Source organism: Symphalangus syndactylus, chromosome 1 (genome assembly GCF_028878055.3).
Source record: "Symphalangus syndactylus isolate Jambi chromosome 1, NHGRI_mSymSyn1-v2.1_pri, whole genome shotgun sequence".
In the NCBI taxonomy this organism is placed as follows: Eukaryota; Metazoa; Chordata; class Mammalia; order Primates; family Hylobatidae; genus Symphalangus; species Symphalangus syndactylus.
Window position 1 is genome coordinate 95,867,624 of NC_072423.2, and position 23,777 is coordinate 95,891,400.

Genomic DNA, 23,777 nt, shown 5'->3' on the forward strand with positions numbered 1-23,777 from the left:
GGAGTTCGAGACCAGCCTGGTGGTCACATGGTGAAACCCAGTCTCTACTAAAAATATAAAAATTAGTTGGATGTGGTGGTACGCCCCTGTAATCTCAGCTACTCGGGAGGCTGAGGCTGGAGAATCACTTGAATCTGGGAGGTGGAAGTTGCAGTGAGCTGAGATCATGCCACTGCACTCCAGCCTGGGTGACACAGCGAGACTCTGTCAAAAAAAAAAAAAAAAAAAAAAAGGATCTTGACTTCTGACTTCAGAGCAGTTGAGGCTCGTGCAAGAAGAAAAATCTGCAAGAAGTCTGCATAAAAAACGTAACAGCAAAAAACCCATCAAGGGTTCCAGGAACACAGGGAGGTTACAGAGGAGAGCTGTCTGAGCTAGGTTAAGCTCACTAGGCTTGGGGAGAATAGGGAAGAATATTCTGGGTGCAGGGTATGCTTAGGGGAAGAGCAATCAGGCCAGAAATGGAGGCTGGGAAAAGTTGTTTCCCATCCCTGAGCAGGTTAGATTAAAAATTCAGTGGGACCTGGTGTGGTAGCTCACGCCTGTAATCCCAGCACGTTGGGAGGCTGAGAAGGGTAGATCACCTGAGGTCAGGAGTTCGAGACCAGCCTGGACAACATGCTGAAACCCAATCTCTACTAAAAATACAAAAAAATTAGCTGGGCATGGTGGTTGGCAACTGTAATCCCAGCTATTTGGGAGGCTGAGGAAGGAGAATCACTTGAACCCGGGAGGCAGAGGTTGCAGTGAGCTGAGATCACACCACTGCACTCCAGCCTGGGTAACAAGAGCGAAACTCTGTCTCAAAAAATAACCATAACAATAAATTAATAAATAATAATTTAAGGCCGGGCGCGGTGGCTCACGCTTGTAATCCCAGCACTTTGGGAGGCCGAGGAGGGTGGAACACGAGGTCAGGAGATCGAAACCACGGTGAAACCCCATTTCTACTAAAAATACAAAAGAATTAGCCGGGTGTGGTGGCGGGTGCCTGTAGTCCCAGCTACTCGGAGAGGCTGAGGCAGGAGAATGGCGTGAACCCGGGAGGCGGAGCTTGCAGTGAGCAGAGATTGCGCCACTGCACCCCAGCCTGGGCGACAGAGCGAGACTCCGTCTCAAAAAAAAAAAATAATAATAATAATAATAATAATAATTAAAAATTAAAAAAAAAAAACTCACAGTGGGGACTGGAATCCAGGTAGGGTTTTCCACGTTGGCCCCTAACACTATTTCACTTGCTGCAGCTCGGCCCTGTAATCTGAGCTGTGAGGCCCCACGTTGCTGAAGCAGTCCCCCACCTGGAGCTGTTTCTGATGAAACTTCCGGGACAGGTGTCAGCAGCTGGTTCTCATTAAGGATCATGTGTATCAGTGCAAAAGAAATGGTCCAGTTCGGCTGGGCGCGGTGGCTCACACCTGTAATCCCAACACTTTGGGAGGCCAAGGCAGGTGGATTGCTTGAGGCCAGGAGTTCAAGACCAGCCTGGCTAACATGGTGAAACCCCATCTCTATAAAAAACACAAAAATTAGCCAGGTGTGGTAGCACGCACCTGTAGTCCCAGCTACTCAGGAGGCTGAGGCAGGAGAATTGTCTGAATCTGGGACGCAGGGGTTACAGTGAGCTGAGAACACACCACTACCCTCCAGCCTGGATGACAGAGTGAGACTCTGACTCAAAAAAAAGAAAATATATGTTTGGTTTTGGAACTTCCCAAGAGCTTTAATTAGGCTCACAGTACAGTTGGAGAATATTTGGGTTTGAGTCCAGAGCACATGGCCATAGAGTAGATTAGTGCAGCTTTGGCTGCTGGTTCATGGTTTGGTTCAGATTGAGCCTCTGAGCATAAGAAAGTTACTTATTCAGGCCAGAAATGAAGCTGTGGCAGGGGGGGTCATAAGTGCCCTGCTCACCTTGTGGCTTGGCCAGATGGGTAGACTGCATCTGATTCAGCACACTCCAAGATCCCTCTTAGGAATGACCTCCCCCTCAAGCCCCAGCAGGATTCTTTTTTTTTTTTTTTTCACAGACAGGGTCTTGCTCTGTTGCCCAGGCTAGAGTGCAGTGGTGCAATCATAGCTCACTGCAGCCTCAACCTCCTGGGCTCAAGCAATCCTCCTGCCTCAGCCTCCTGAGTAGCTGGGACTACAGTTGCATACCACACCTGGCTAATCCCCCTGCAGGGTTCTAAGTGCTATAGAGGAGAGCAGATCATGGGGTGGGCTTGTCACTGAATTGGTTTTAATAAGTTCACATTGACTTAAGACTCACTGAGGCCGGGCGTGGTAGCTCATGCCTGTAATCCCAGAACTTTGGGAGGCCAAGGCAGGTGGATCACCTGAGGTCAGTTCAAGACCAGCCTGGCCCATATGGTGAAACCCCATCTTTACTAAAAATACAAAAATAAGCTGTGCGTGGTGGCACGTGCCTGTAATCCCAGCTTCTAGGGAGGCTGAGGCACAAGAATTGCTTCAATCCGGGAGGTGGAGGTTGCAGTGAGCCAGGATCACGCCATTGCACTCCAGCCTGGGCAACAGAGCGAGACTCTGTCTCAAAAGAAAAAAAAAAAGAGAGAAAAAAGAAAAGACTCACTGTGTGCTTAGTGCTGTGCTTAGTCATTTTCCATGAAGTATCCCATTTAGTAGTCACAGGCCCCAGTGAGCTAGGACCAGGTACACACCTACCTCACAGATGAGGAGGCGGAAGCACAGAGGGCTCGGTCAAATGCTCATGACCTCAAGAAGTAGCACGGCCGCAGCTGGGCGTGGTGGCTCAAGGCTGTAATCCCAGCACTTTGGGAGGCTGAGGCAGGTGGATCACGAGGTCAGGAGTTTGAGACCAGCCTGGCCAACATGGTGAAACCCTGTCTCTACAAAAAATACAAAAATAGCCAGGTGTGGTGGTGTGTGCCTGTAATCCCTGTTACTCGGGAGGCTGAGGCAGAAGAATCACTTGAACCTGGGAAGCAGAGGTTGCAGTGAGCCTAGACTGCGCCACTGCACTCCAACCTGGGCGACAGAGCAAGACTCCATCTCCAAAAAAAAAAAAAAAGAAGAAGTAGCAGGGCCAAGGTTTAAGCCCAGGACAGTCTGACTGTCCAGAATCTTGGCTGTCAACCACTACACTGGACCCCTGTCCTGAGTCACCTCTTCCCTGGACCCTCAGCCCTGGACCCCTGCTCTGTACCAGTATTTCCAGACCCCAAGGAGCTCAGAGTTCACAGAGACAAGAAGGCCTAGAATTGTCTTTCGGAGATTGGGAGCAACATGGCAGGTGCAAGGCTGTGAAGACCACGTGGTTTGCCCCAGACACCAGCAGAGCTACAGCTCACAGAAGGCCCACTGAAGCAGGCTGAGCAGCACCTGAGGATCCCAGCAGAAGGAACAGGCGCTTGATTGACGAGATGCCATTATTAGACCCATTTCAGAGAAGAAAATAAGGCTCAGAGCAGGAGAGTGGTCTGTGTAGGGTCATGTGGCCAGAAGTAGGGTTGAAGTTCAGCTCAGCCTCTCATGGCACTTCATTGAGGACTTCATTGAGGACTGGAAGATCAAGGTCAGTGAGGAACCGAGCTCTGTGGGCAAAAGAGAAACAGGATGGTCTGGGGAGCTGAAAGATCCAGTGGTGTGCAGAAGTTGGGGAGAGGCATCTGGAGCCACCACATAAGAGGAGGGAAGTCGGCACCTGCCTGCTGTTCAGGGGAGAGTTCCTGGGAGAGACAGTGGGACTCAGGAGCACACACGTCGGACTTTCCTTCCCTGCCAAGGGCTACCCTCCTCTCCTTTGAGAGCTCATCACCACCTGAAATGGTCCTGTCTGTCTCCCCACAGTCATGCCAGCTTTCTGAGAGCACAAGCTGGGCTTGTTGCAATCCCCTGTGCCGGCCGGGCGCAGTGGCTCACGCCTGTAATCTCAGCACTTTGGGAGGCCAAGGTGGGTGGATCACCTGAGGTCAGGAGTTCGAGACCAGCCTGGCCAACGTGGTGAAATCCCGTCTCTACTAAAAATAGAAAAAATTAGCTGAGCGTTGTGGTGGGCGCCTGTAGTCCCAGCTACTCGGGAGGCTGAGGCAGGAGAATTTCTTGAACCCCAGAGGCAGAGGTTGCAGTGAGCTGAGATTGCGCCATTGCACTCCAGCCTGGGCAACAGAGCGAGACTCCGTCTCAAAAAAAAGAAAGAAAGAAATCCCCTGTGCCTCAAACAATGCCTAGTATAAACACCAAATACATTGGTGAGAAATGAATGAATGAATGAATGAATGCCATGAATCAGTGCTCCATTCAGACCCTCATCCATTTGGGCTTGGACCATCACATAAGTCTCCCAGCCTGCAGGCTCTCGGCCTCCTCCATCCTCCTCACCCTGGCAGAGCCATCCTCCAAAGCACAAGTGCGTGCCTGCACAGAAGCCTTCAGCAGCCCCCTCTGCCCAGAGAAGAAGGGCCAGAGTCCACGGTTGGGGCCTGGGGCTCTCCGGTATCTGTCTCCAGCCCACCTTGATCCAGGCCTTATCCCCAGGACACCTCCCTACACCCACTCCGGCCACACCCAGGGGCCACATCCAAGGCGCACCAACCTCCTAGCCTTCGCTCAGACTGCTTCCCCACCTCCGCAAGCCCTGCCTCCCAGTCACCGCCTGTTCAAACCTCCTCTCCTCCTCCAAATCCTTCAGGGTCCAGCTGGGACACTACCCTCTCCAGGAAGCTTGTGGGCCGGGCCTGCCGCCTCTCTCCCTCTTCACTGCACGCCCGCCTGTGCGCACCAAAGCTCTCTTCGCGGGGCCCCTTGGCTAAGGAACTGGGTTTTTCTTCCCGTGCTGTGGGAAGGGCCAGGTTAGACTCCCTAAGATGACAGGTCTGGTGGTGGGACCAGGTGGGCTATCTGGGAGGACGGAGGTGGGAGCTGGGCAGCTGCAGATGTCCAGACACAAGAAACAAGCCACCACAAGTCAAGGCTTGGTGACTTCTGGGCTGGGAGCTATAGCACCAAGGGTGGACTTTGGGAAGGGTGGGGATGTTGGGAGGGAGGGAAGAATGCAGGCCTCTCCCACCCGGGGTCGGGGTCGGGGGGTGGAGGGAGGAGGAATGTGGGGAGGGCGAGCACTTCTCCCAGACCCGGCACTGGGAGAGGCGGGGACCTGAGTTGGGTGGCCACTTTTTCACTCTGGCGTCTCTCCCTCTGCCCCGCCTGTGTTTCAGGCCCCATCCTGCCTAGCCCGCCACACATAGCTCTCCAACGTGTCCAAGGAGGGCACGGGGGCGGGGGGTGGGGGGTCCTTGGAGACGCCTGTGAGGAGCCAGAGTTATTACTATTCTCCTCCTCCTTCTCCCCCCAACAATCCCCTCTTTGAATTCCTCACTACCCAGCCGGGTAGGGCAGGCACAGCCAGACGGGTAGGAGCTGGGGAAGGCCCAGCCTGGAGGCCAGCCCAAGCCAAGAGCCACAAACCACCGTCTTCATCTTCGTTTCCCCATGCCGCCTCCGCCCAGCCTTGGGGTTGTCTGCTGGGAAGGCAGAGGGCAGGGGTGGGGACCTCAAGTCATCTCCTCCAGGACAGGCCACTCCCTGACACCCTCAGGGTGAGGAGGAGGGCAGGGCACACACTGTGAGTCACAGAGCTTCCCTCTCGCCTGTTCCGGGGCAGCACCCTGGGCCCCATCCCATGTCTGGACACAGGGAGAGGATGGTGGCCAGCAGATCACCCTACTCCAGGCCACCCTCTGCTCTCCAGCCTCATTTTCCTCCTGGGGGCCCGTCCTTTGGAGGATAACCACTCACAGCCCCCAGGAAGTCATCACTCAGCCGCTGGCTAGGAAACCAACAAAGCATATGGCCAGGCTGAGGGCAGTAAGCATCGAATGAGTGGAACGGCTGACCGCCCACCCCTGCATTCAGGGGCATAATCTCCATGGTAATGCTGCTGATTAATAGGTCAGATTGCTGGGCGTGGTGGCGCACGCCTGTAATCCTAGCACTTTGGAAGGCCAAGGTAGGTGGATCACCTGAGGTCAGGAGTTTGAGACCTGCCTGACCAACATGGTGAAACCCTGTCTCTACTAAAAATACAAAAAATTAGCCAGGCATGGTGGCGGACGCCTGTAATCCCAGCTACTCAGGAGGCTGAGGCAGGAGAATCTCTTGAACCCAAGAGGCAGAGATTGCACTGAGCCAAGATCGCACCACTGCACTCCAGCCTAGGCATGACAGAGACTCCATCTCAAAAAAAAAAAGTTCAGATTGTGACTAGAAGGGGACTTTCCTGGGCTCAAATCCTGGCTCTGCAACTTACCAGCTGTGTGACCTTGAAGGAGACGCTAGGGCTTTCTTATGTGTCAGTTTCCTTATTTGTCAAATGTGGGTATGAGTAGCTCTGACCTCCTACATTGGTTGGATTCAATAAACAAATAGTGCTTATTCACTCCCTCAGTGCTAACTCCTAACTAGAGCTATTAACTATGAAATGAGGATAATTGTTTACTGTGCAGGGTTGTTGCAGGGCCTGTGAAGCAGAAACAAGCATGTATGTGTTTGATGCTGGCCCCCTCTTCCCAATCTGGGTCACCAAGCCTGGGAGGAGAAGAGAGGGAAGCTTCATCAAGGAGACAGAATGGAACATGAGGCCAACTGCTGTTTGCAGGCCTGCAGGAGTGGGCTGGACCCTCAGCAGAGCCAGGGAGGATGGGGCTGGAATTTCCTCCAGGGCTCCTGTTTGCACGGGACACACCAAACTGAGCAGTCCTCAGCCCAGGGCTGACAATGTTAATACGTCTGATTAGGAAATGTGTAGTATCAGCTCCTACCAAAAAATTTTTTTATTTTTATTTATTTATGGTTTTTTGTTTTTGTTTTTTTGAAACAGAGTTTTGCTTTTATTGCCTAGGCTGCGATGGTGTGATCTCAGCTCACTGCAATCTCCGTCTCCCAGGTTCAAGCGATTCTCCTGCTTCAGCCTCCCAAGTAGCTGGGATTACAGGCACCCACCGCCACTCCCAGCTAATTTTTGTAATTTTAGTAGAGACGGGATTTCACCATGTTGGCCAGGCTGGTCTAGAACTCCTGACCTCAGGTGATCCACCTGCCTTGGCCTCCCAAAGTGCTGGGATTACAGGCATGAGTCACCACACCCAGCCTTTATTTCTTTTTGAGCCAACATCTCACTCTGTCATCCAGGCTGGAGTGCAGTGGCACAGTCTGCTCACTGCAGCCTCAACCTCCTGGGCTCAAGTGATCCTCCTGCCTCCGCCTCCCAAGTAGCTGGGACCACACAGCTCATGCCACCACAGGCCCTGCTCTAGGCACTGTGTCTACTGAGCACCAAGTGCAGGATGCAGGGTGCAGAAGTGAGGTGAGCAGGATGTGGTCCTTGCCTTCCAAGCTTCCATCTTCCATCCTCCGTGGGAGCTCAGATGTGGATACAACCAGCAGGGGAGGGGAGTGTGCAACATTCACTCAGCGGCCAAGTGTGGGTGCTGGCTCCTGCCATTGAGACAAACAGGAGGAGTTCAGCTAAAACAGGGTTAGGTCAGGCACAGTGGCTCATGCCTGTAATCCTAGCACTCTGCGAGGCCAAGGTGGGAGGATTGCTTGAGCCCAGGAATTTGAGACCAGCCTGGGCAACATAGGGAGACTCTATCTCCACAAAAAAAAAAAAAAAAGTATTTTTTCTTTTCGAGACAAGGTCTCATTCGGTCATCCAGGCTGGAGTGCAGTGGCAGAGTCGCTGCTCACTGCAGCCATGACCTCCTGGGCTCAAGCGATCCTCCCGCCTCAGCCACCTGAGTAGCTGGGACCACAGCTGGCTTTTTTTTTTTTTTTTTTTTGAGATGGAGTCTCACTCTGTCGCCTAGGCTGGAGTGCAGTGGTGTGATCTCGGCGGCTCACTACAAGCTCTGCCTCCTGGGTTCACGCCATTCTCCTGCCTCAGCCTCCCAAGTGGCTGGGACTACAGGCACCCGCCACCACGCCCGGCTAATTTTTTGTATTTTTAGTAGAGATGGGGTTTCACCATGTTAGCCAGCATGGTCTCGATCTCCTGACCTCATGATCCACCTGCCTCGGCCTCCCAAAGTGCTGGGATTACAGGCATGAGCCACCATGCCCGGCCTCCAGCTGGCTAATTTTTAAATTTTTTTTTGTAGAGATAGGGTCTCACTATGTTGCCAAGGCTGGCACATTTTTTAAAAATTAGTGGAACAGGCTGGGCACAGTGGCTCATGCCTGTAATCCTAGCACTTTGGGAGGCCAAGGTGGGTAGATTATGAAGTCAGGAGTTCAAGACCAGCCTGACCAACATGGTGAAACCCCGTCTCTACTAAAAATACAAAAATTAGCCGGGTGTGGTGGTGCACACCTGTAATCCCAGCTATCCGGGAGGCCGAGGCAGGAAAATCGCTTGAACCTGGGAGGTAGAAGTTGCAGTGAGCCAAGATCGCACCACTGCACTCCAGCCTGGGCGACAGAGCGAGACTCTGTCTCAAAAAAAAAAAAAAAATTAGTGGAACAGAAAAAAATAAGAAAGATAAAGGGCAAGATCAAAAGCAGTGAGTGGCAAAGCTGGGGGCTTGGACACAGGACCCCACCTCTCAGCCTCAGCTCCTGGCCTCCCCTGGGCACTGTCCAGGTGCTGGACCTCGACCACCAGAGGGCAGCAGGGCCCAAGGAGAGGTGCCTTCCCCACTCATGAGACCCATGGGGCAGGTGTGGCGATCTGCCCCATCACTCCTGCCTGGGGCATGTTTAGCAACACATCATTGCCACCAGCCCCACCCACTGAGCCCTGCCCGCCCCACCAACATTTTACAGAAATAAAACTGGGGCTCAGAGTGGCTGAGTAAGTTGACCATTCAGTTAGTCTAGAAAGACCCAAAAGAGAATCATGCTCTCCTGAATCAGTTGTGGTTCTAAGGTCAGAGATATGCGGGTTTGAATCCCTCCCCTGCACCTACCAACTGGCAGGATTCTTGTCAAACATCAGGCGGGCCTGGCTGGAGTCAGATCAAATGTGGAAAGCACAATAAGAGCACTGCTGCTGTTCTCTCCTGACCCCACCCCAGAATTTGCAACGCAGTTCAGGGAGATGATCGAAATACTTAAGAGTGTTAAAGAACCCCGAGAGAGTGATCGCAGAAAGAGAGGTGCTATGGGCAGGCACCAGGTGGCACGCCCCACTGCGTGTGGCCAGAATAATCCTGGAGGGTTGCCGGAGAAGGGGTGGAGCTGGAGGACCCTGTGGGGCAGGCTGGATGGCTGGCGGGACCTTCCTGCTGGAGAACAAACCCATGCAGAGACCCAGCCCCCGCGTGGGGCGCTGGGAAAGGTTTCGGAGCTGTGAACTCCTCCTCGTCCTCCCAACAGCGATGGGCTGCTGCCTCCATAGTGCCAAGAGGTGACACCTCTCAGGAGCTTCTGTCTGGCCCAGCCCAGCCTCTTCAGACACTCCCAGCTCTCCAGCTCTTTTCATTTCCCCACCCCAACACCTCTGTTGAGAATCAAAAAAGAAATGGCCTGATAAATCATTTTTTATTTTTAGCGACAGAATCTCACTCTGTCACCCAGGGTGGAGTGCGGTGGCGCTATCCTAGCTCACTATAACCTCAAACTCCCCGGGCTGCAGCGATCCTCCCGTCTCAGTTTCCTGAGTAGCTGGGACCACAGGCGTGTGCCAACATGCCTGGCTAATTTTTTTTTCTTTTTTTTTAAGACAGAGTTTCGGCCGGGCGTGGTGGCTCACGCTTGTAATCCCAGCACTTTGGGAGGCCGAGGCGGGCAGATCACGAGGTCAGGAGATTGAGACCACGGTGAAACCCCGTCTCTAATAAAAATACAAAAAATTAGCCGGGCGTGGTGGCGGGCGCCTGTAGTTCCAGCTACTCGGAGAGGCTGAGGCAGGAGAATGGCGTGAACCCAGGAGGCAGAGCTTGCAGTGAGCCGAGATCGTGCCACTGCACTCCAGCCTGGGTGACAGAGCGAGACTCCATCTCAAAAAAAAAAAAAAAAAAAAAGACAGAGTTTCGCTCTTGTTGCCCAGGCTGGAGTGCGGTGGCAAGACCTCAGCTCACCGCAACCTCTGCCTCCCAGGTTCAAGCGATTCTCCTGCCTCAGCCTCCCCAGTAGCTCGGATTATAGGCACATGCCACCATGCCCGACTAATTTTTGTATTTTTAGTAGGGACGGGGTTTCCCCATGTTGCCCAGGCTGGTCTCGAACTCCTGACCTCAGGTGATCCACCCACCTCGGCGTCCCAAAGTGCTGGGATTACAGGCATGAGCCACCGCGCTCAGCCAACAATTTTTTTCTTTTCTTTTTTGAAACAGAGTCTTGCTCTGTCGCACAGGCTGGAGTGCAGTGTTGAGATCTCGGCTCACTGCAACCTCTGTCTTCTGGGTTCAAGCGATTCTCCTGCCTCAGCCTCTGGAGTAGCTGATATTACAGACACGCACCACCACGCCCAGCCTGCCAAGAATATTTTATACCATTGTCACTCATCACATCCCCCAGGACCATCTCCCTGAAAGTTCCCAATCCCCTCACCTACATCCTCCCCTCCCCACTGTCCTCAGGCCCACTATCCAGGAGGAAGTCATACCACTCTGATCACATCTTGGAGGGTCTCAGCAGAGTCCAGGCGCAGCCTTCACCTAGGGCATTAACAGACTACGTGAGCTTCTCTTTCCCCATTTCCTTCTCCCCCTCCCTCACTCCTACCCGGGATCTCCTCCTAAATGAATTATCCTTCCTTATCCACAATTTTTTTTACCCATGTTTAACCTTGGCCCAAAACTATTAAATGGAAAATTCTAGAAATAAACAATTCATAATTCTTTTTTTTTTGAGACACAGTCTCACTCTGTCGCCCAGGCTGGAGTGCAGTGGCGTGATCTCCACTCACTGCAACCTCTGCGTCCTGGGTTCAAGTGATTCTTCTGCCTCAGCCTCCCAAGTAGCTGGGATTACAGGCATGTGCCACCACGGCCAGCTACTTTTTGTATTTTTAGTAGAGACAGAGTTTTGCCATGTTGGCCAGGCTGATCTTAAACTCCTGACCTCAGGTGATCCCCTCGCTCGGCCTCCAAGGTGCTGGGATTGCAGGCGTGAGCCACCAAGCCTGGCCATAAGTTTTCAACTGTACACCATTCTGAGTAGCGTGATGACATCTCCCCAATTCCCACTCCATCCTTCCTGGTAGACACTACCTATTAGTTAGTGTGGAATGGTTACATCAGTTACTTAGTAGCTGGCTTGGTTGGGATCCACTGTGGTATGGCAGTGCTAGTTTCAAGTAACCCTTACTGTATTTAACAATGGCCCCAGGGCACAAGAGTAGTGATGCTGGCAATTCTGATATGCCAAAGAGAAACTGTAGAGAGCTTCCTTTCACTGAAAAGGTGAAAGTTCTCAACTTAAAGAAAGAAAAAAATCGAAAGCTGAAGTTGCTAAGATTTGTGGTAAAAATGAATCTCCTGCCAGGCACGGTGGCTCACGCCTGTAATCTCAGCACTTTGGGAGGCTGAGGCGGGTGGATCACCTGAGGTCAGGAGTTCAAGACTAGCCTGGCCAAGACGAGGCCTGAAACCTCATCTCTACTAAAAAATGCAAAACATTAACCAGGAATGGTGTCCTGTGCCTGTAATCCCAGCTACTTGGGAGGCTGAGGCAGGAGAATCCCTTCAACCTGGGAGGCAGACGTTGCAGTGAACTGAGATGGTGCCACTGCACTCCAGCCTGGGCGACAAGAGTGAAACTCCGTCTCAAGAAAAAAAAAAATACATAGTGCTTACTACATGCCTGACACTTTTTTGAGACAGGATCTCACTCTGTTGTCCAGGATGGAGTGCAGTGGTTCAATCACAGCTCACTGAAGTCCCAACCTCCTGGGCTCAAGCGGCCCTCTCACCTCAGCATCCTGAGTAGCTTGGACTAGAGGAGCATACCACCATGCCTGGCTAATTTTTTTTTTTTTTGAGAGACAAGGACTCACTGTGTTGCCCAGGCTAGTCTCAAACTCCTGGACTCAAGCAATCCTCCTGCCTCAGCCTCCCAAAGTGTTGAGATTATAGGCATGAGCCCCCGTGCAACGCTTTTTTTTTAAATATAATGTTTAGTCCGGGTGTGGTGGCTCATGCCTGTAATCCCAACACTTTGGGAGGCCGAGGTGGGTGGATCACTTGAGGTCAGGAGTTCGACACCAGCCTGGCCATCATGGTGAAACCCCGTCTCTACTAAAAATACAAAAACCAGCCAGGTGTGGTGGCGCATGCCTATAATCCCCACTACTTGGGAAGTTGAGGCAGGAGAATAGCTTGAACCTGGGGGGCGGAGGTTGCAGTGAAATGAGATGGCGCCACTGCACTCCAGCCTGGGCAACAGAGTGAGACTCCATCTCAAAAAATAAAACAAAAGCCGGGCGTGGTGGTGCTCACCTATAATCCCAGCACTTCGGGAGGCCGAGGCAGGCGGGTCGCCTGAGGTCAGCCTGGCCAACATGGTGAAACCCTGTCTCTGCTAAAAATACAAAAATTACCTGGGTGTGGTGGCGTGTGCCTGTAATCCTAGCTACTCGGGAGGCTGAGGCAGGAGAATGGCTTGAACCCAGGAGGTGGAGTTTGCAGTGAGCCGAGATCCCACCATTGCACTCCAGCCTGGGCAACAAGAGCAGAATTCCAACTCAAAAAAAAAAAATTACTTTTAACCTTCGTTTCTTCTGCAACAACACTTCTAATACTAACTCATTAAACTTTCATGTCCACCCTGCAATGTAGGTACAGTTATCAGCAGCCCCATTTTATAGATGAGAAAACTGCTGAGGGACAGAAGGGTTAAGAAATTTGTCCAAAATCACAAGCTGACAAGGGATATTTAGGATTTGAATCCAGGCTAGATGATCCCAGACCGCACAATGTGTTCAGGCAATGGATGGGGACAGCAGGTCCACAGTGTCCAGTGGTCTGTAACCCAGTAAATAAATAAATAAATAAATAAATAAATAAATAAATAAATAGATAAGAAAAGTTGCTGGCCGAGGTGGCTCATGCCTATAATCCCAGCACTTTGGGAGGCCAAGGCAGGCGGATCATGAGGTCAGGAGATCATGACCATCCTGGCTAACACAGTGAAACCCCATCTCTACTAAAAATACAAAAAATAAATAAATAAATAAATAAATAAATTAGCCAGGTGTGGTGGCGGGCGCCTGTAGTCCCAGCTATTCAGGAGGCTGAGGCAGGAGGATGGCGTGAACCTGAGAGGTGGAGCTCGCAGTGAGCCGAGATTGCGCCACTGCACTCCAGCCTGGGTGACAGAGCGAAACTAAAAAAAAAAAAAAAAAAAAAAAGATAAGTTAACCAAAGCAATTTACCTCTGTGATCTTCCTCCTAAAATCCCACAATCCTTATCTAATAATGAGAAAAATACCAGACAGATCCAATTAAGGGACATTGTACAAATCTGACCAGTCCTCAAAACTGTCAAGGTTATCAAGGCCAGGAGCAGTGACTCATGCCTATAATCCGAGAACTTTGGGAGGCCAAAGTGGGAAGACTGCTTGAGGACAGGAGTTCAAGACCAGCAGTCTCTGCAATGTGGTAAGACCCTGTCTCTACAAACAAAATTAGCCTGGTATTGTAGTTCAAACCTCAGTCCCAGGAGGCTGAGGTGGGAGGACTGCTTGAGCCAGGAGGTTAATGCTACAGTGAGCCGTGATCACACCATTGCACTCCAGTCTGGGTGACAGAGAGACCCTGTCTCAAAAAACAACAACCAGGAAAGTATGAGACACCATCACAGCCAAGAGAAGCCTAAGGAGACATGACAACTCAATGCCATCAATGTGGTGTCCTGGATGGGATTCTGGCACAGAAAAGGACATTAGGTTAAAACTAAGGAAATCAGGCCAGGCGCAATGGCTCATGCCTGTAATCCCAGCACTTTGGGAGGCTGAGGCGGGTGGATCACCTGAGGTCAGGAGATCGAGACCATCCTGGCTAACACGGTGAAACCCCGTCTCTACTAAAAATACAAAAAATTAGTCAGGCGTGGTGGCGGGTGCCTGTAGTCCCAGCTACTCGGGAGGCTGAGGCAGGAGAATGGTGTGAACCCGGGAGGCGGAGCTTGCAGTGAGCCGAGATCGCGCCACTGCACTCCAGCCTGAGCGACAGAGCGAGTCTCCATCTCAAAAAAAAAAAAAAAAAAAAAAAAACTAAGGAAATCAAGCTGGGCATGGTGGCTCACGCCTGTAATCCCCACACTTTGGGAGGCCGAGGCGGGAGGATCACCTGAGGTCAGGAGTTCGAGACCAGCCTGGCCAACATAGTGAAACCCCATCTCTACTAAAAATACAAAAATTAGCTGGACATGGTGGCACCTGCCTGTAATCCCACCTACTTGGGAGGTTGAGGCAGGAGAATCCTTGAACCTGGGAGGCAGAGGATGCAGTGAGCTAAGATTGTGCCATTTTAATACAGCCTGGGCAACAAGAGCAAAACTCCGTCTTAAAAAAACAAAACAAACAAAAACTAAGGAAATCAGAATGAAGTATTTTTGTTTTTTGTTTTGTTTTTGTTTTTGTTTTTTTACTTTAGGTTCTGGGATACACGTGCAGAACGTGCAGGTTTGTTACATAAGTATACATGTGCCGTGGTAGTTTGCTGCGCCTATCAACTAGATTTTAAGCCCCGCATGCATTAGATATTTGTCCTAAGCCAGGCATGGTGGCTCACGCCTGTAATCCCAGCACTTTAGGAGGCCGAGGCAGGCGGATCACCTGAGGTTGGGAGTTCGAAACTATCCTGACCAACATGGAGAAACCCTGTCTCCACTAAAAATACAAAATTAGCCGGGCGTGGTGGTGCATGCCTGTAATCCCAGCTACTCGAGAGGCTGAGGCAGGAGAATCGCTTGAACCTGGGGGGCAGAGGTTGCAGTGAGCCAAGATCACACCATTGCACTCCAGCCTGGGCTACGAGAATGAAACTCCATCTCAAAAAAAAAAAAAAAAAAAGATATTTGTCCTAATGCTCCCCTTGCCCCCAACTCCCCGACAGGCCCCAGTGTGGGATGTTCCCCTCCCTGTGTCCATGTGTTCTCATTGTTCAACTCTCACTTAGGAGTGAGAACATGCGGTGTTTGGTTTTCTGTTCCTGTGTTAGTTTGTAAAGTATGATCTTTAATTAAAAATAATGTATCAATATTGTATGTATCATTACTTGTTTTTCCTTTTTTGTTTGTTTATTTGTTTGTTTTTGAGACAGAGTCTCATTCTTTCGCCCAGGCTGGAGTGCAGTGGTGCAATTTCAGCTCATGACAAGCTCCGCCTCCCAGGTTCAAGAGATTCTCCTGCCTCAGCCTCTCTCTCTCTTTTTTTTTTTTTTTCTTTGAGATGGAGTCTTGCTCTGTCACCCAGGCTAGAGTGCAGTGGCATTGCAAGCTCCGCCTCCCGGGTTCATGCCATTCCCTGCCTCAGCCTCCCGAGTAGCTGGGATTACAGGCGCCCACCACCACGCCTGGCTAATTTTTTGTATTTTTAGTAGAGACGGGGTTTCACCGTGTTAGCCAGGATGGTCTCGATCTCCTGACCTCGTGATCCGCCCGCCTCAGCCTCCCAAAGTGCTAGGATTACAGGCGTGAGCCACTGCGTCCAGCCTGCCTCAGCCTCTTGAGTAGCTGGGATTATAGGCGTGCGCCACCGTGCCTGGCTAATTTTTTATATTTTTAGTAGAGATAGGGTTTCACCATGTGGGCCAGGCTGGTCTGGAACTCCTGACCTCAAGTGATTTGCCCGCCTTGGCCTCCCAAAGTGCTGGGATTATAGGCGTTAGCCACCATGCCCAGCCATGTATCATTACTTGTAACACACGTACCACAGTAATCTGAGATATTAATAATAGGGGAAACTGGGTGCATGGCTATATAGAAACATACTTTTCCTGCAAATCTAGAACTGTTCTAAAATAGAATGGTTATTTAAAAAATCAGGCTGGGCGCAGTGGCTCAGGCCTGTAATCCCAGCACTTTAGGATGCCAAGGCAGGTGGATCACGAGGTCAGGAGATAGAGACCATCCTGGCCAACATGGTGAAACCCCATCTTTACTAAAAATACAAAAAAATTAGCTGGGCGTGGTGACATGCACCAGTAGTCCCAGCTACTCGGGAGGCTGAGGCAGGAGAATCGCTTGAACCAGGGAGTCAGAGGTTGCAGTGAGCTGAGATCGTGCCACAGCACTCTAGCCTGGCAACAGAGTGAGACTCTGTCTCAAAAAAAGAAAAATCAAAGTAGCCACCAGAAATTATAGTAGTAGTCAGGTGAAATCCCAAGAGTAGGTTGGAAGTCCTAGGACTTCCGTTAGCCCCCTTTTTAGATTGTCTTATCTATGCCGGGATGGATCTATTAATCCTTCAGCACTGAAGAGCCTCTAAAGGCCCTAATCTGTTAGGGCCTGAATTGTGTCCTTGAGCACCTATTCCTGCCTGCTGCACTGCCCTGGCTGGGTGGGCCACCTGAGGGCTGCCCCTACTGGTACCTAGATGGCATACTGGCTGAGGGTAGGTCCCAGAGACCCAATAGCAACCCATCTGCCTCCCTCAGTGCAGAGCAGTGTTCAGTAAACGCATGTGTGCAGCGTAAGATGTGAACTGCCCCAGTTCCAGGCAAGACCTATAGGACGGGTGCAACGCACACCTACTTGTGAAATTCTAGTACTGGGTGGAGCAGTAACCCACTTGAACCAGGGGATACCTCCTGAGGTTTAAACAAACCTCAGCTGGCAGCTGACAATAGAAACGTAAACAGCCAAGCCGGGCACAGTGGCTCACGCTTGTAATCCCAGCACTTTGGGAGGCTGAGGCGGGCGGATCGCTTGAGGTCAGGAGTTTGAGACCAGCCTGGCCAACATGGTGAAACCCCGTCTCTACTAAAAATACAAAAATTAGTGGGGCATGGTGGGGTGTGCCTGTAATCCCACCTACTAGAGAGGCTGAGGCAGGAGAATCACTTGAACCCGGGAGGTGGAGGTTGCAGTGACCAGAGATCGTGCCACTGCACTCCAGCCTGGGCAACAGAGCAAGACTCTGTCTCAAAAAAAAAAAAAAAAAAAAGCCGGGCGCGGTGGCTCATGCCTGTAATCCCAGCACTTTGGGAGGCCGAGGTGGGCGGATCACGAGGTCAGGAGATTGAGACTATCCTGGCTAACACGGTGAAACCCTGTCTCTACTAAAAATACAAAAAATTAGCCAGGCGTGGTGGCCGGCACCTGTAGTCCCAGCTACTCAGGAGGCTGAGACAGGAGAATGGTGTGAACCGAGGAGGCGGAGCTTGCAGTGAGCCGAGATAGCGCCACTGCACTCCAGCCTGGGCAACAGAGCGAGACTCCATCTCAAAAAAACAAAAAAGGAAGGAAGGGAGGGAGGGAGGGAGAAGAGAGGGAGAAAAGGAAAGAGGGAGACAGAGGGAAAAGGAAGGAACGGAGAGTGAGAGAAAGAATGAAAGAAAAAGAGAAAGAGGAAGGGAGGGAGGGAGGAAAGAAAGAAAGAAAGAAAAGAAAAGAAAGAAAAGAAAGAAAGAAAGAAAAAGAAAGAAAGAAAGAGAAAGAAAGAAAAAGAAAGAAAGAAAAGAAAGAAAGAAAGAAAGAAAGACCCCTGATAGATTTAGATTTGCTCACGCATTTTTCCCTCCTGGTGCCTGTTCGCTCAAGTATCCTTTGCCCACCCGTCCTGGGTCTCTGGGCTGCATGCAGGCAGAGGAGCTCCCAGACTTCTCCAAGCTCACTGGCCCCTCTTCCCACCTTCAAACCAGCTGCATCAGCAGAAGAGATTATGCCAGGTATTAAAAGCCTGCCAGGGGGTGGGGGTGGGGTGGGGTAGGGATTGCCAGGCTAGCATGCTGGAGGCCCAGGCACCTGCAGGGACACCAGGAACAGCTGTCCACCAGCTGGAAGGGCCACTGCTCCCCTCCATGTGCCCAAAACCTGACCTTCCCTGTGGCTCTAGCTGAAGTTTGCTCCAGTCCAGGCTCACAAGGCAGTGGTCTATAGTCAGCTGTGCATGGGGCTTGGGATGCTAGGGTGGTGGTGGAAGTGAGGGAAAGATTTAAGGCTGAGCCAGGTGAAGGGACACTGGAGAATTTTCACAGCTGTGCTGATCCTGGAGCAGGAGTGAGAGCAGTGGTGGGATGTGCAGGATGGGCTGGAGGGACCTGCAGACCTGTCTGGATGGATGATGCTCCAGCACCCGCTCAGGGTGAAGACAAGCAGGGTTCAGGATGAAGACCTCTCACCTAAGCAGCAAGGGCCGACCCAGCCCCTCTCCCTGCCCTGTCCCCTGAAGCTGCTAGTCAGTTGCAGCGTGAGTACTCGGGCAGAAACTGTCCTCTCCGGACAAGTGCTCACACTGCAGGGGACACTGCTGGGGGTTCAGGGGAGAATGGGACCCTTGCCCCCATGAGTAACTAGGGATCAGTAACTAGGTAGCCGCCTTCCTGCAGCAGGCCACCCTCTGGCCCCTGCTTCTTAGCTGCAACCTCTGCAAGGCCCTGGCCCGTGTAGGTGTGACCTGTGAGGAGGTTAAAGGAAAGGTACCTTAGCCCCTGGCTGGGGCTCTCTCTCTGAAGTGCACCTGTAGTCCCAGCTCCTCGAGGCTGAGGCAAGAGGATCACCTGAGCCCAAAAGTTTGAGGCTACAGTGAGCTATGGTCATGCCACTGCACTCCAGCCTGGGTGAAAAAACGAGACCCTCTCTCTAAAAAAAAAAAAAAAAAAAAAAAAAAAAAAAAGGGAAGGCCAGGCGTGGTGGCTCATGCCTATAATCCCAGCACTATGGGAAGCCAAGGCAGGCGGATCACCTGAGGTCGGGAGTTCGAGACCAGCCTGACCAACATGGCGAAACCCCGCCTCTACTAAAAATACAAAATTAGCTGGGCATGGTGGCATATGCCTGTGATCCCAGCTACTCGGGAGGCTGAGGCAGGAGAATCGCTTGAACCCAGGAGGCAAATATTGCGGTGAGCCAAGATCATGCCATTGCACTCCAGCCTGGGCAACAAGAGCAAAAGTCAGTCTCAAAAAAAAGGAAGAAAGAAAAAGAAAGGGCACATTGGCTGGGCGTGGTGGCTCATGCCTATAATCGTGGCACTTTGGGAAGCCGAGGTGAGCAGATTACCTGAGGTCAGGAGTTCAAGACCAGCCAGGCCAACATGGCAAAACCCTGTCTCTACTAAAAATACAAAAATTAGCCAGGGGTCGTGGCAGGCACTTGTAATCCCAGCTACTCGGGAGGCTGAGGCAGGAGAATCACTTGAACCCGGGAGGCTGAGTTTGCAATGAGCAGAGATCGTACCACTGCACTCCAGCCTGGGTGACAGAGCGAGACTGTGTCCCAAATAATAAAATAATAATAATAATAATAATAATAATAAAAAATAATAAAGGGCATCTTTGGCTTTGGGTGGAGCCAGGCTGGTGGCTGCAGGGGCCCCATGGGAGCAGGGAGGCCAGGAGACACTGCTACCAGGGGCCTCCACTCACCTGCCTCCTTCCCTCCCAACTCTGCCTTGGAGCCCAGCAGGCTGCCTCCCAGCAGGCTGGCTCTTGCAGTGGGATGTGGCACAGGAGGTTTTCTTTCCAGCTGGCTTTCCTTCCCACATCTGCAAGTTCAGACTCAATGCCCATGATCCCTAGAAAGCCTTGGTAAAGGATGTCACTAAGTCTGACATTCTCTCAAACTGATCTTTTTTTTTTATTTCTGGTGCCCGCCATACCCTACCCTAGTTCTCTCAGAGTATCCAAAGAACTCTCCAGAACTCTCCACTGCCCTCTGTAGCTCTGGATGTGGTGCCTACCACGGGCCGTTGGCAGTCCCGATTCTGTGTCTCTGACCAGGGGTTGCTCAGGCCGCTGACTCTGCACACACATGGGGCAATGCGTGTGCCAGGGAGCCAACAGCCTCTGGAAGCAGCCCACAACCAATGGCAGGTGGCAGCGGGTGGATAAAGAAAATGTGGAGTCCCTTTCTACACTGTCTCCCAGAGGCGTCCAGCCAGGCAGCACCAGCAGCCACTGCAGTGGCTTGCTCGATGATGCACCCTTCGTTGGCTCTCTTCCCTCCCTTGTCTTACTTTCCACTCCTCTGTCAGTATTTCCTAGGACCATTTCCCAAATAAACTTGCACTTGAATCCTTGCCTCAAGGTTTGCTTCTGGGTGAATTCAAAGTAAGGCACAGTGGCTCACACCTGTAATCCCAGCACTTTGGGAGGCTGAGGATGGATGGATCACCTGAGGTCACGAGTTCGAGACCAGCCTGGCCAACATGGCGAAACTTTGTGTCTACTAAAAATACAAACATTAGCCGGGCATGGTGGTGGGTGCCTGTAATCCCAACTTGGGAGGCTGAGACAGGAAGAATTGCTTGAACCTGGGAGTCAGAGGTTGCAGTGAGCTCTGCTCACTGGGCAGGGCTCAGTGGCTCATGCCTGTAATCCCAGCCTTTTGGAGTGTGTGTCTATGTGTATATCTGTCGGGGTGAAGGTGGCTCTCAAAATTGATTGGGGGCAGCTGGGCATGGTGGCTCACGCCTGTAATCTCAGCACTTTGGGAGGCCAAAGTGGGTGGATCACCTGAGCAGGAGTTTGAGACCAGCCTGGCCGACATGGTGAAACCCTGTCTCTACTAAAAATACAAAAAATTAGCCAGGTGTGGTGGCAGATGCCTGTAATCCCAGCTACTCAGGAGGCTGAGGCAGGAGAATCGCTTGAACCCAGGAGGCAGAGGTTGCAGTGAGCCGAGGTCACGCCACTGCACTCCTGGCTAACACGGTGAAACCCCGTCTCTACTAAAAATGCAAAAAATTAGCCGGGCCTGGTGGCAGGCGCCTGTAGTCCCAGCTACTTGGGAGGCTGAGGCAGAAGAATCGCTTGAATCTGGGAGGCAGAGCTTGCAGTGAGCTGAGATGGCACCACTGCACTCCAGCCTGGCAACAAAGCCAGACTCCCTCTCAAAAAAAAAAAAAAAAAAAAAAAAAAAAAGAGCAAAACGTCATCTCAATAACAAAAAAAAAAAAAAAAGAAGAAGAAGAATTGATTAGGGGCTGGAGGACCAGGTTTGGGATGGGCATGAAGCCAGGTGGGAATGATGTCCATCTTTCCCCACTTCCTCAGGCCACCTGCTCGGAAGTCAGCATCCTAAAAAAGGAGGTCTGCTGGGTCCAACCAAATTTGACCCGGCTGCACCTGGTCAGGAGAGGGAAGATGTCTCTATTCTCCCCAGTACCACCCACGCGGCATCTCCAAGGGAGACTGGGTACCTGTAGGAACAACCTCACTGAATGGAGTTGGATAGGAACCACCAAGAAATGCAAATGTACCTCGGCCTTTATTATTCTTCTCCCAATCATAAGGCAAAACTTAGATTACAGAAATGCAAATGTACCTCGGCCTTTATTATTCTTCTCCCAATCATAAGGCAAAACTTAGATTACAAGTTTGCCAACACCCTCCACACTCCATGTCCTCTGCCACACTTCACACTGCTCCTTTTCTCTGACCCACTTGGATGCCTCTTCCCATTCTTCCGTCACTGTCTCACTCTAGTCGCTATCATCAGTGCCCATTACCACCTCCTCCCTCTGGGTATCTGGCCTCCAGAAACTGCCTGCCATGTGCCCAGTGCTGGCTACCAAGCTGTTTCTCCCATCTTTAGTGGCTGTCAGTGATCAACCTATTCCCATCCTGGGCTCTAAACTTGCCACCAGCTCTTTCTCCCCAGGGTATCCTCTACCTCTTCCTCCAACTCCACCCCTACCGGCTGGGGCTTCCTGGCAGTGACTCAATGTCTTCCTCCTCCGATAATTTCACTCCCATTTGAGTCTTTGCTCAGATGCAAATACTTTATGTGCCTGCAATGTACTCCTCCAATAGTTACTTTTACAAATTCCACCTCTTTCCTGGCAAACCCTCTTGTCTGTCTCCCCGCCCCCCAACATCGGCCGCTACACCATGGGCCCCTCTCATGTTACCCTTCGCAAGCATTTAGTGAATGAGGAAAACTATTTTCGGGGCCTGATTCTAGACATGGTGGAGGAAACAGGCACACAGCAAGCCCATTCTGTAGGAAGCTTATTCCACTGGAGAGAGAACCAGACACACTCACTGGAGATTTTAAAACAGAAGTGAGGCCAGGCGTGGTGGCTCATGCCTATAATCCCAGCACTTTGGGAGGCCAAGGCGGGCGGATCACCTGAGGTCAGGAGATCGAGACCAGCCTGAGCAACATGGGGAAACCCCGTCTCTACCAAAAATACAAAATTAGCCAGGCGTGGTGGCGCAGGCCTGTAATCCCAGCTACTCAGGAGGCTGAGGCAAGAGAATTGCTTGAACCTGGGAGGTGGAGGTTGCAGTGAGCTGAGATCCTGTCATAGCACTCTAGCTTGGGCGACAGAGCGAGACTCTGTCTCAGAAAAAAACCAAACACAAGTGAGCATGCAGTAATTGCCAAGCTGGGTGAATGGATTTTCAGGGCTGTGGGAATTCACAGGGTGCAGCAGGGAAGGCCTGTGCATGCGTTTGGAGGCAGAGGAGGGAGCAGGGAGGAGAGAGTGTATCCAGTGCCAGTTTGAAGGGGAGGACAGCTTAGACCTCATTTCACACAGGAGGGTGCAGGGGAATCTCCAACAGAGAAGACGCTGGCCAGGTGGCGGGGAAAGTTCAGGGCCGTAGCAGCCACGAGAGACAAACCCACAGAGAAGACATCTGAAGTTCTGAGAATAAATGAAAGCCTCAAGAGAGAGAAGAGCAGAGGGTTGAGGACTAGGCCTTGCAGGAAGCCCAAAGGCAGGGGTGGGGGAGAGGGGCAGAGGGTGAGCCTGCAACGAGGGAGAAACTCTTGTTTGTTAGCCTGGGCCACTGTGGCCTGTTTGGGACTCTACGCTCTCCTTCCTGTATAGGGCACCTGTGCGCAGTGCCTGGACCTGCCTTGGTTCTCACTGACCCTCTGGCATAACTGGTGGTCACAAGAAGTTGGTTTCCTGTGAGCTTTCATGATGCTTCCCGAATCCACCCACTTCTCTCTCCACTTCTGTGGGGTAGAAGACTGTAGACAGAAAGTAGGAAGTTTAAAAAAGGAAAGAAAAAAAGAAAGAAAGAAGGCCAGGCATGCTGGTTCATGCCTGTAATCCCAGCATTTTGTTTTGTTTTGAGAGAGTCTCACTCTGTCACCCAGGCTGGAGTGCAGTGGTGCTATCTCAGCTCACTGCAACCTCCACCTCCCTGGTTCAACCTATTCTCCTGCCTCAGCCTCGAAAGTAGCTGGGACTACAGGCATGCACCACCACTGCTGGCTAATCTTTTGCATTTTTAGTAGAGACCAGGCTTTGCCATGTTGGCCAGGCTGGTCTTGAACTCCTGACCTCAGGTGACCCACCTGCCTCAGCCTCCCAAAGTGCTGGGATTACAGGCATGAGCCACCATGCCCTGTCACGCCTGTAATCTCAGCACTTTGGGAGGCTGAGGTGGGAGGATCACTTGAGCCCGGGAGTTTGAGGCTGCAGTGAGCCATGATCACGCCTCTGCATTTCAGCCTGGTCAACAGAGCGAGACCCTATCTCAAAAATATGTATGTATCATAGTAAGATCTGGCTTCTCTCAGAGAGAAAGGGGTCACCTTATCCACCCCTGTCTCAGTCCCTTTGTGCTGCTATAACAAAATAGCTGAGACTAGATTTTTTTTTTGAGAGGGAGTCTCGCTGTGTCACCATGTTAGGCAGGGTTTCACCATGTTAGGCAGGATGGTCTCGATCTCCT

General features: G+C 51.6%; 1 long non-coding RNA gene across 2 annotated transcripts; it reads right to left on the bottom strand.

Annotated features, from left to right (window-relative positions):
• Nucleotides 1-3,139: 3,139 nt before the first annotated feature.
• Nucleotides 3,140-23,157, bottom strand: LOC134737299 (uncharacterized). Of its 2 annotated transcripts, none has more exons than XR_010122044.1 (3): nucleotides 22,966-23,157; nucleotides 10,583-10,634; nucleotides 3,140-3,572 (listed from the first exon to the last, which is right to left on the bottom strand). It is a non-coding gene; the product is annotated as an uncharacterized lncRNA (long non-coding RNA). The 2 variants fall into 2 exon arrangements; XR_010122043.1 differs by lacking the exon at nucleotides 22,966-23,157 and adding an exon at nucleotides 12,518-12,911.
• Nucleotides 23,158-23,777: the final 620 nt, after the last annotated feature.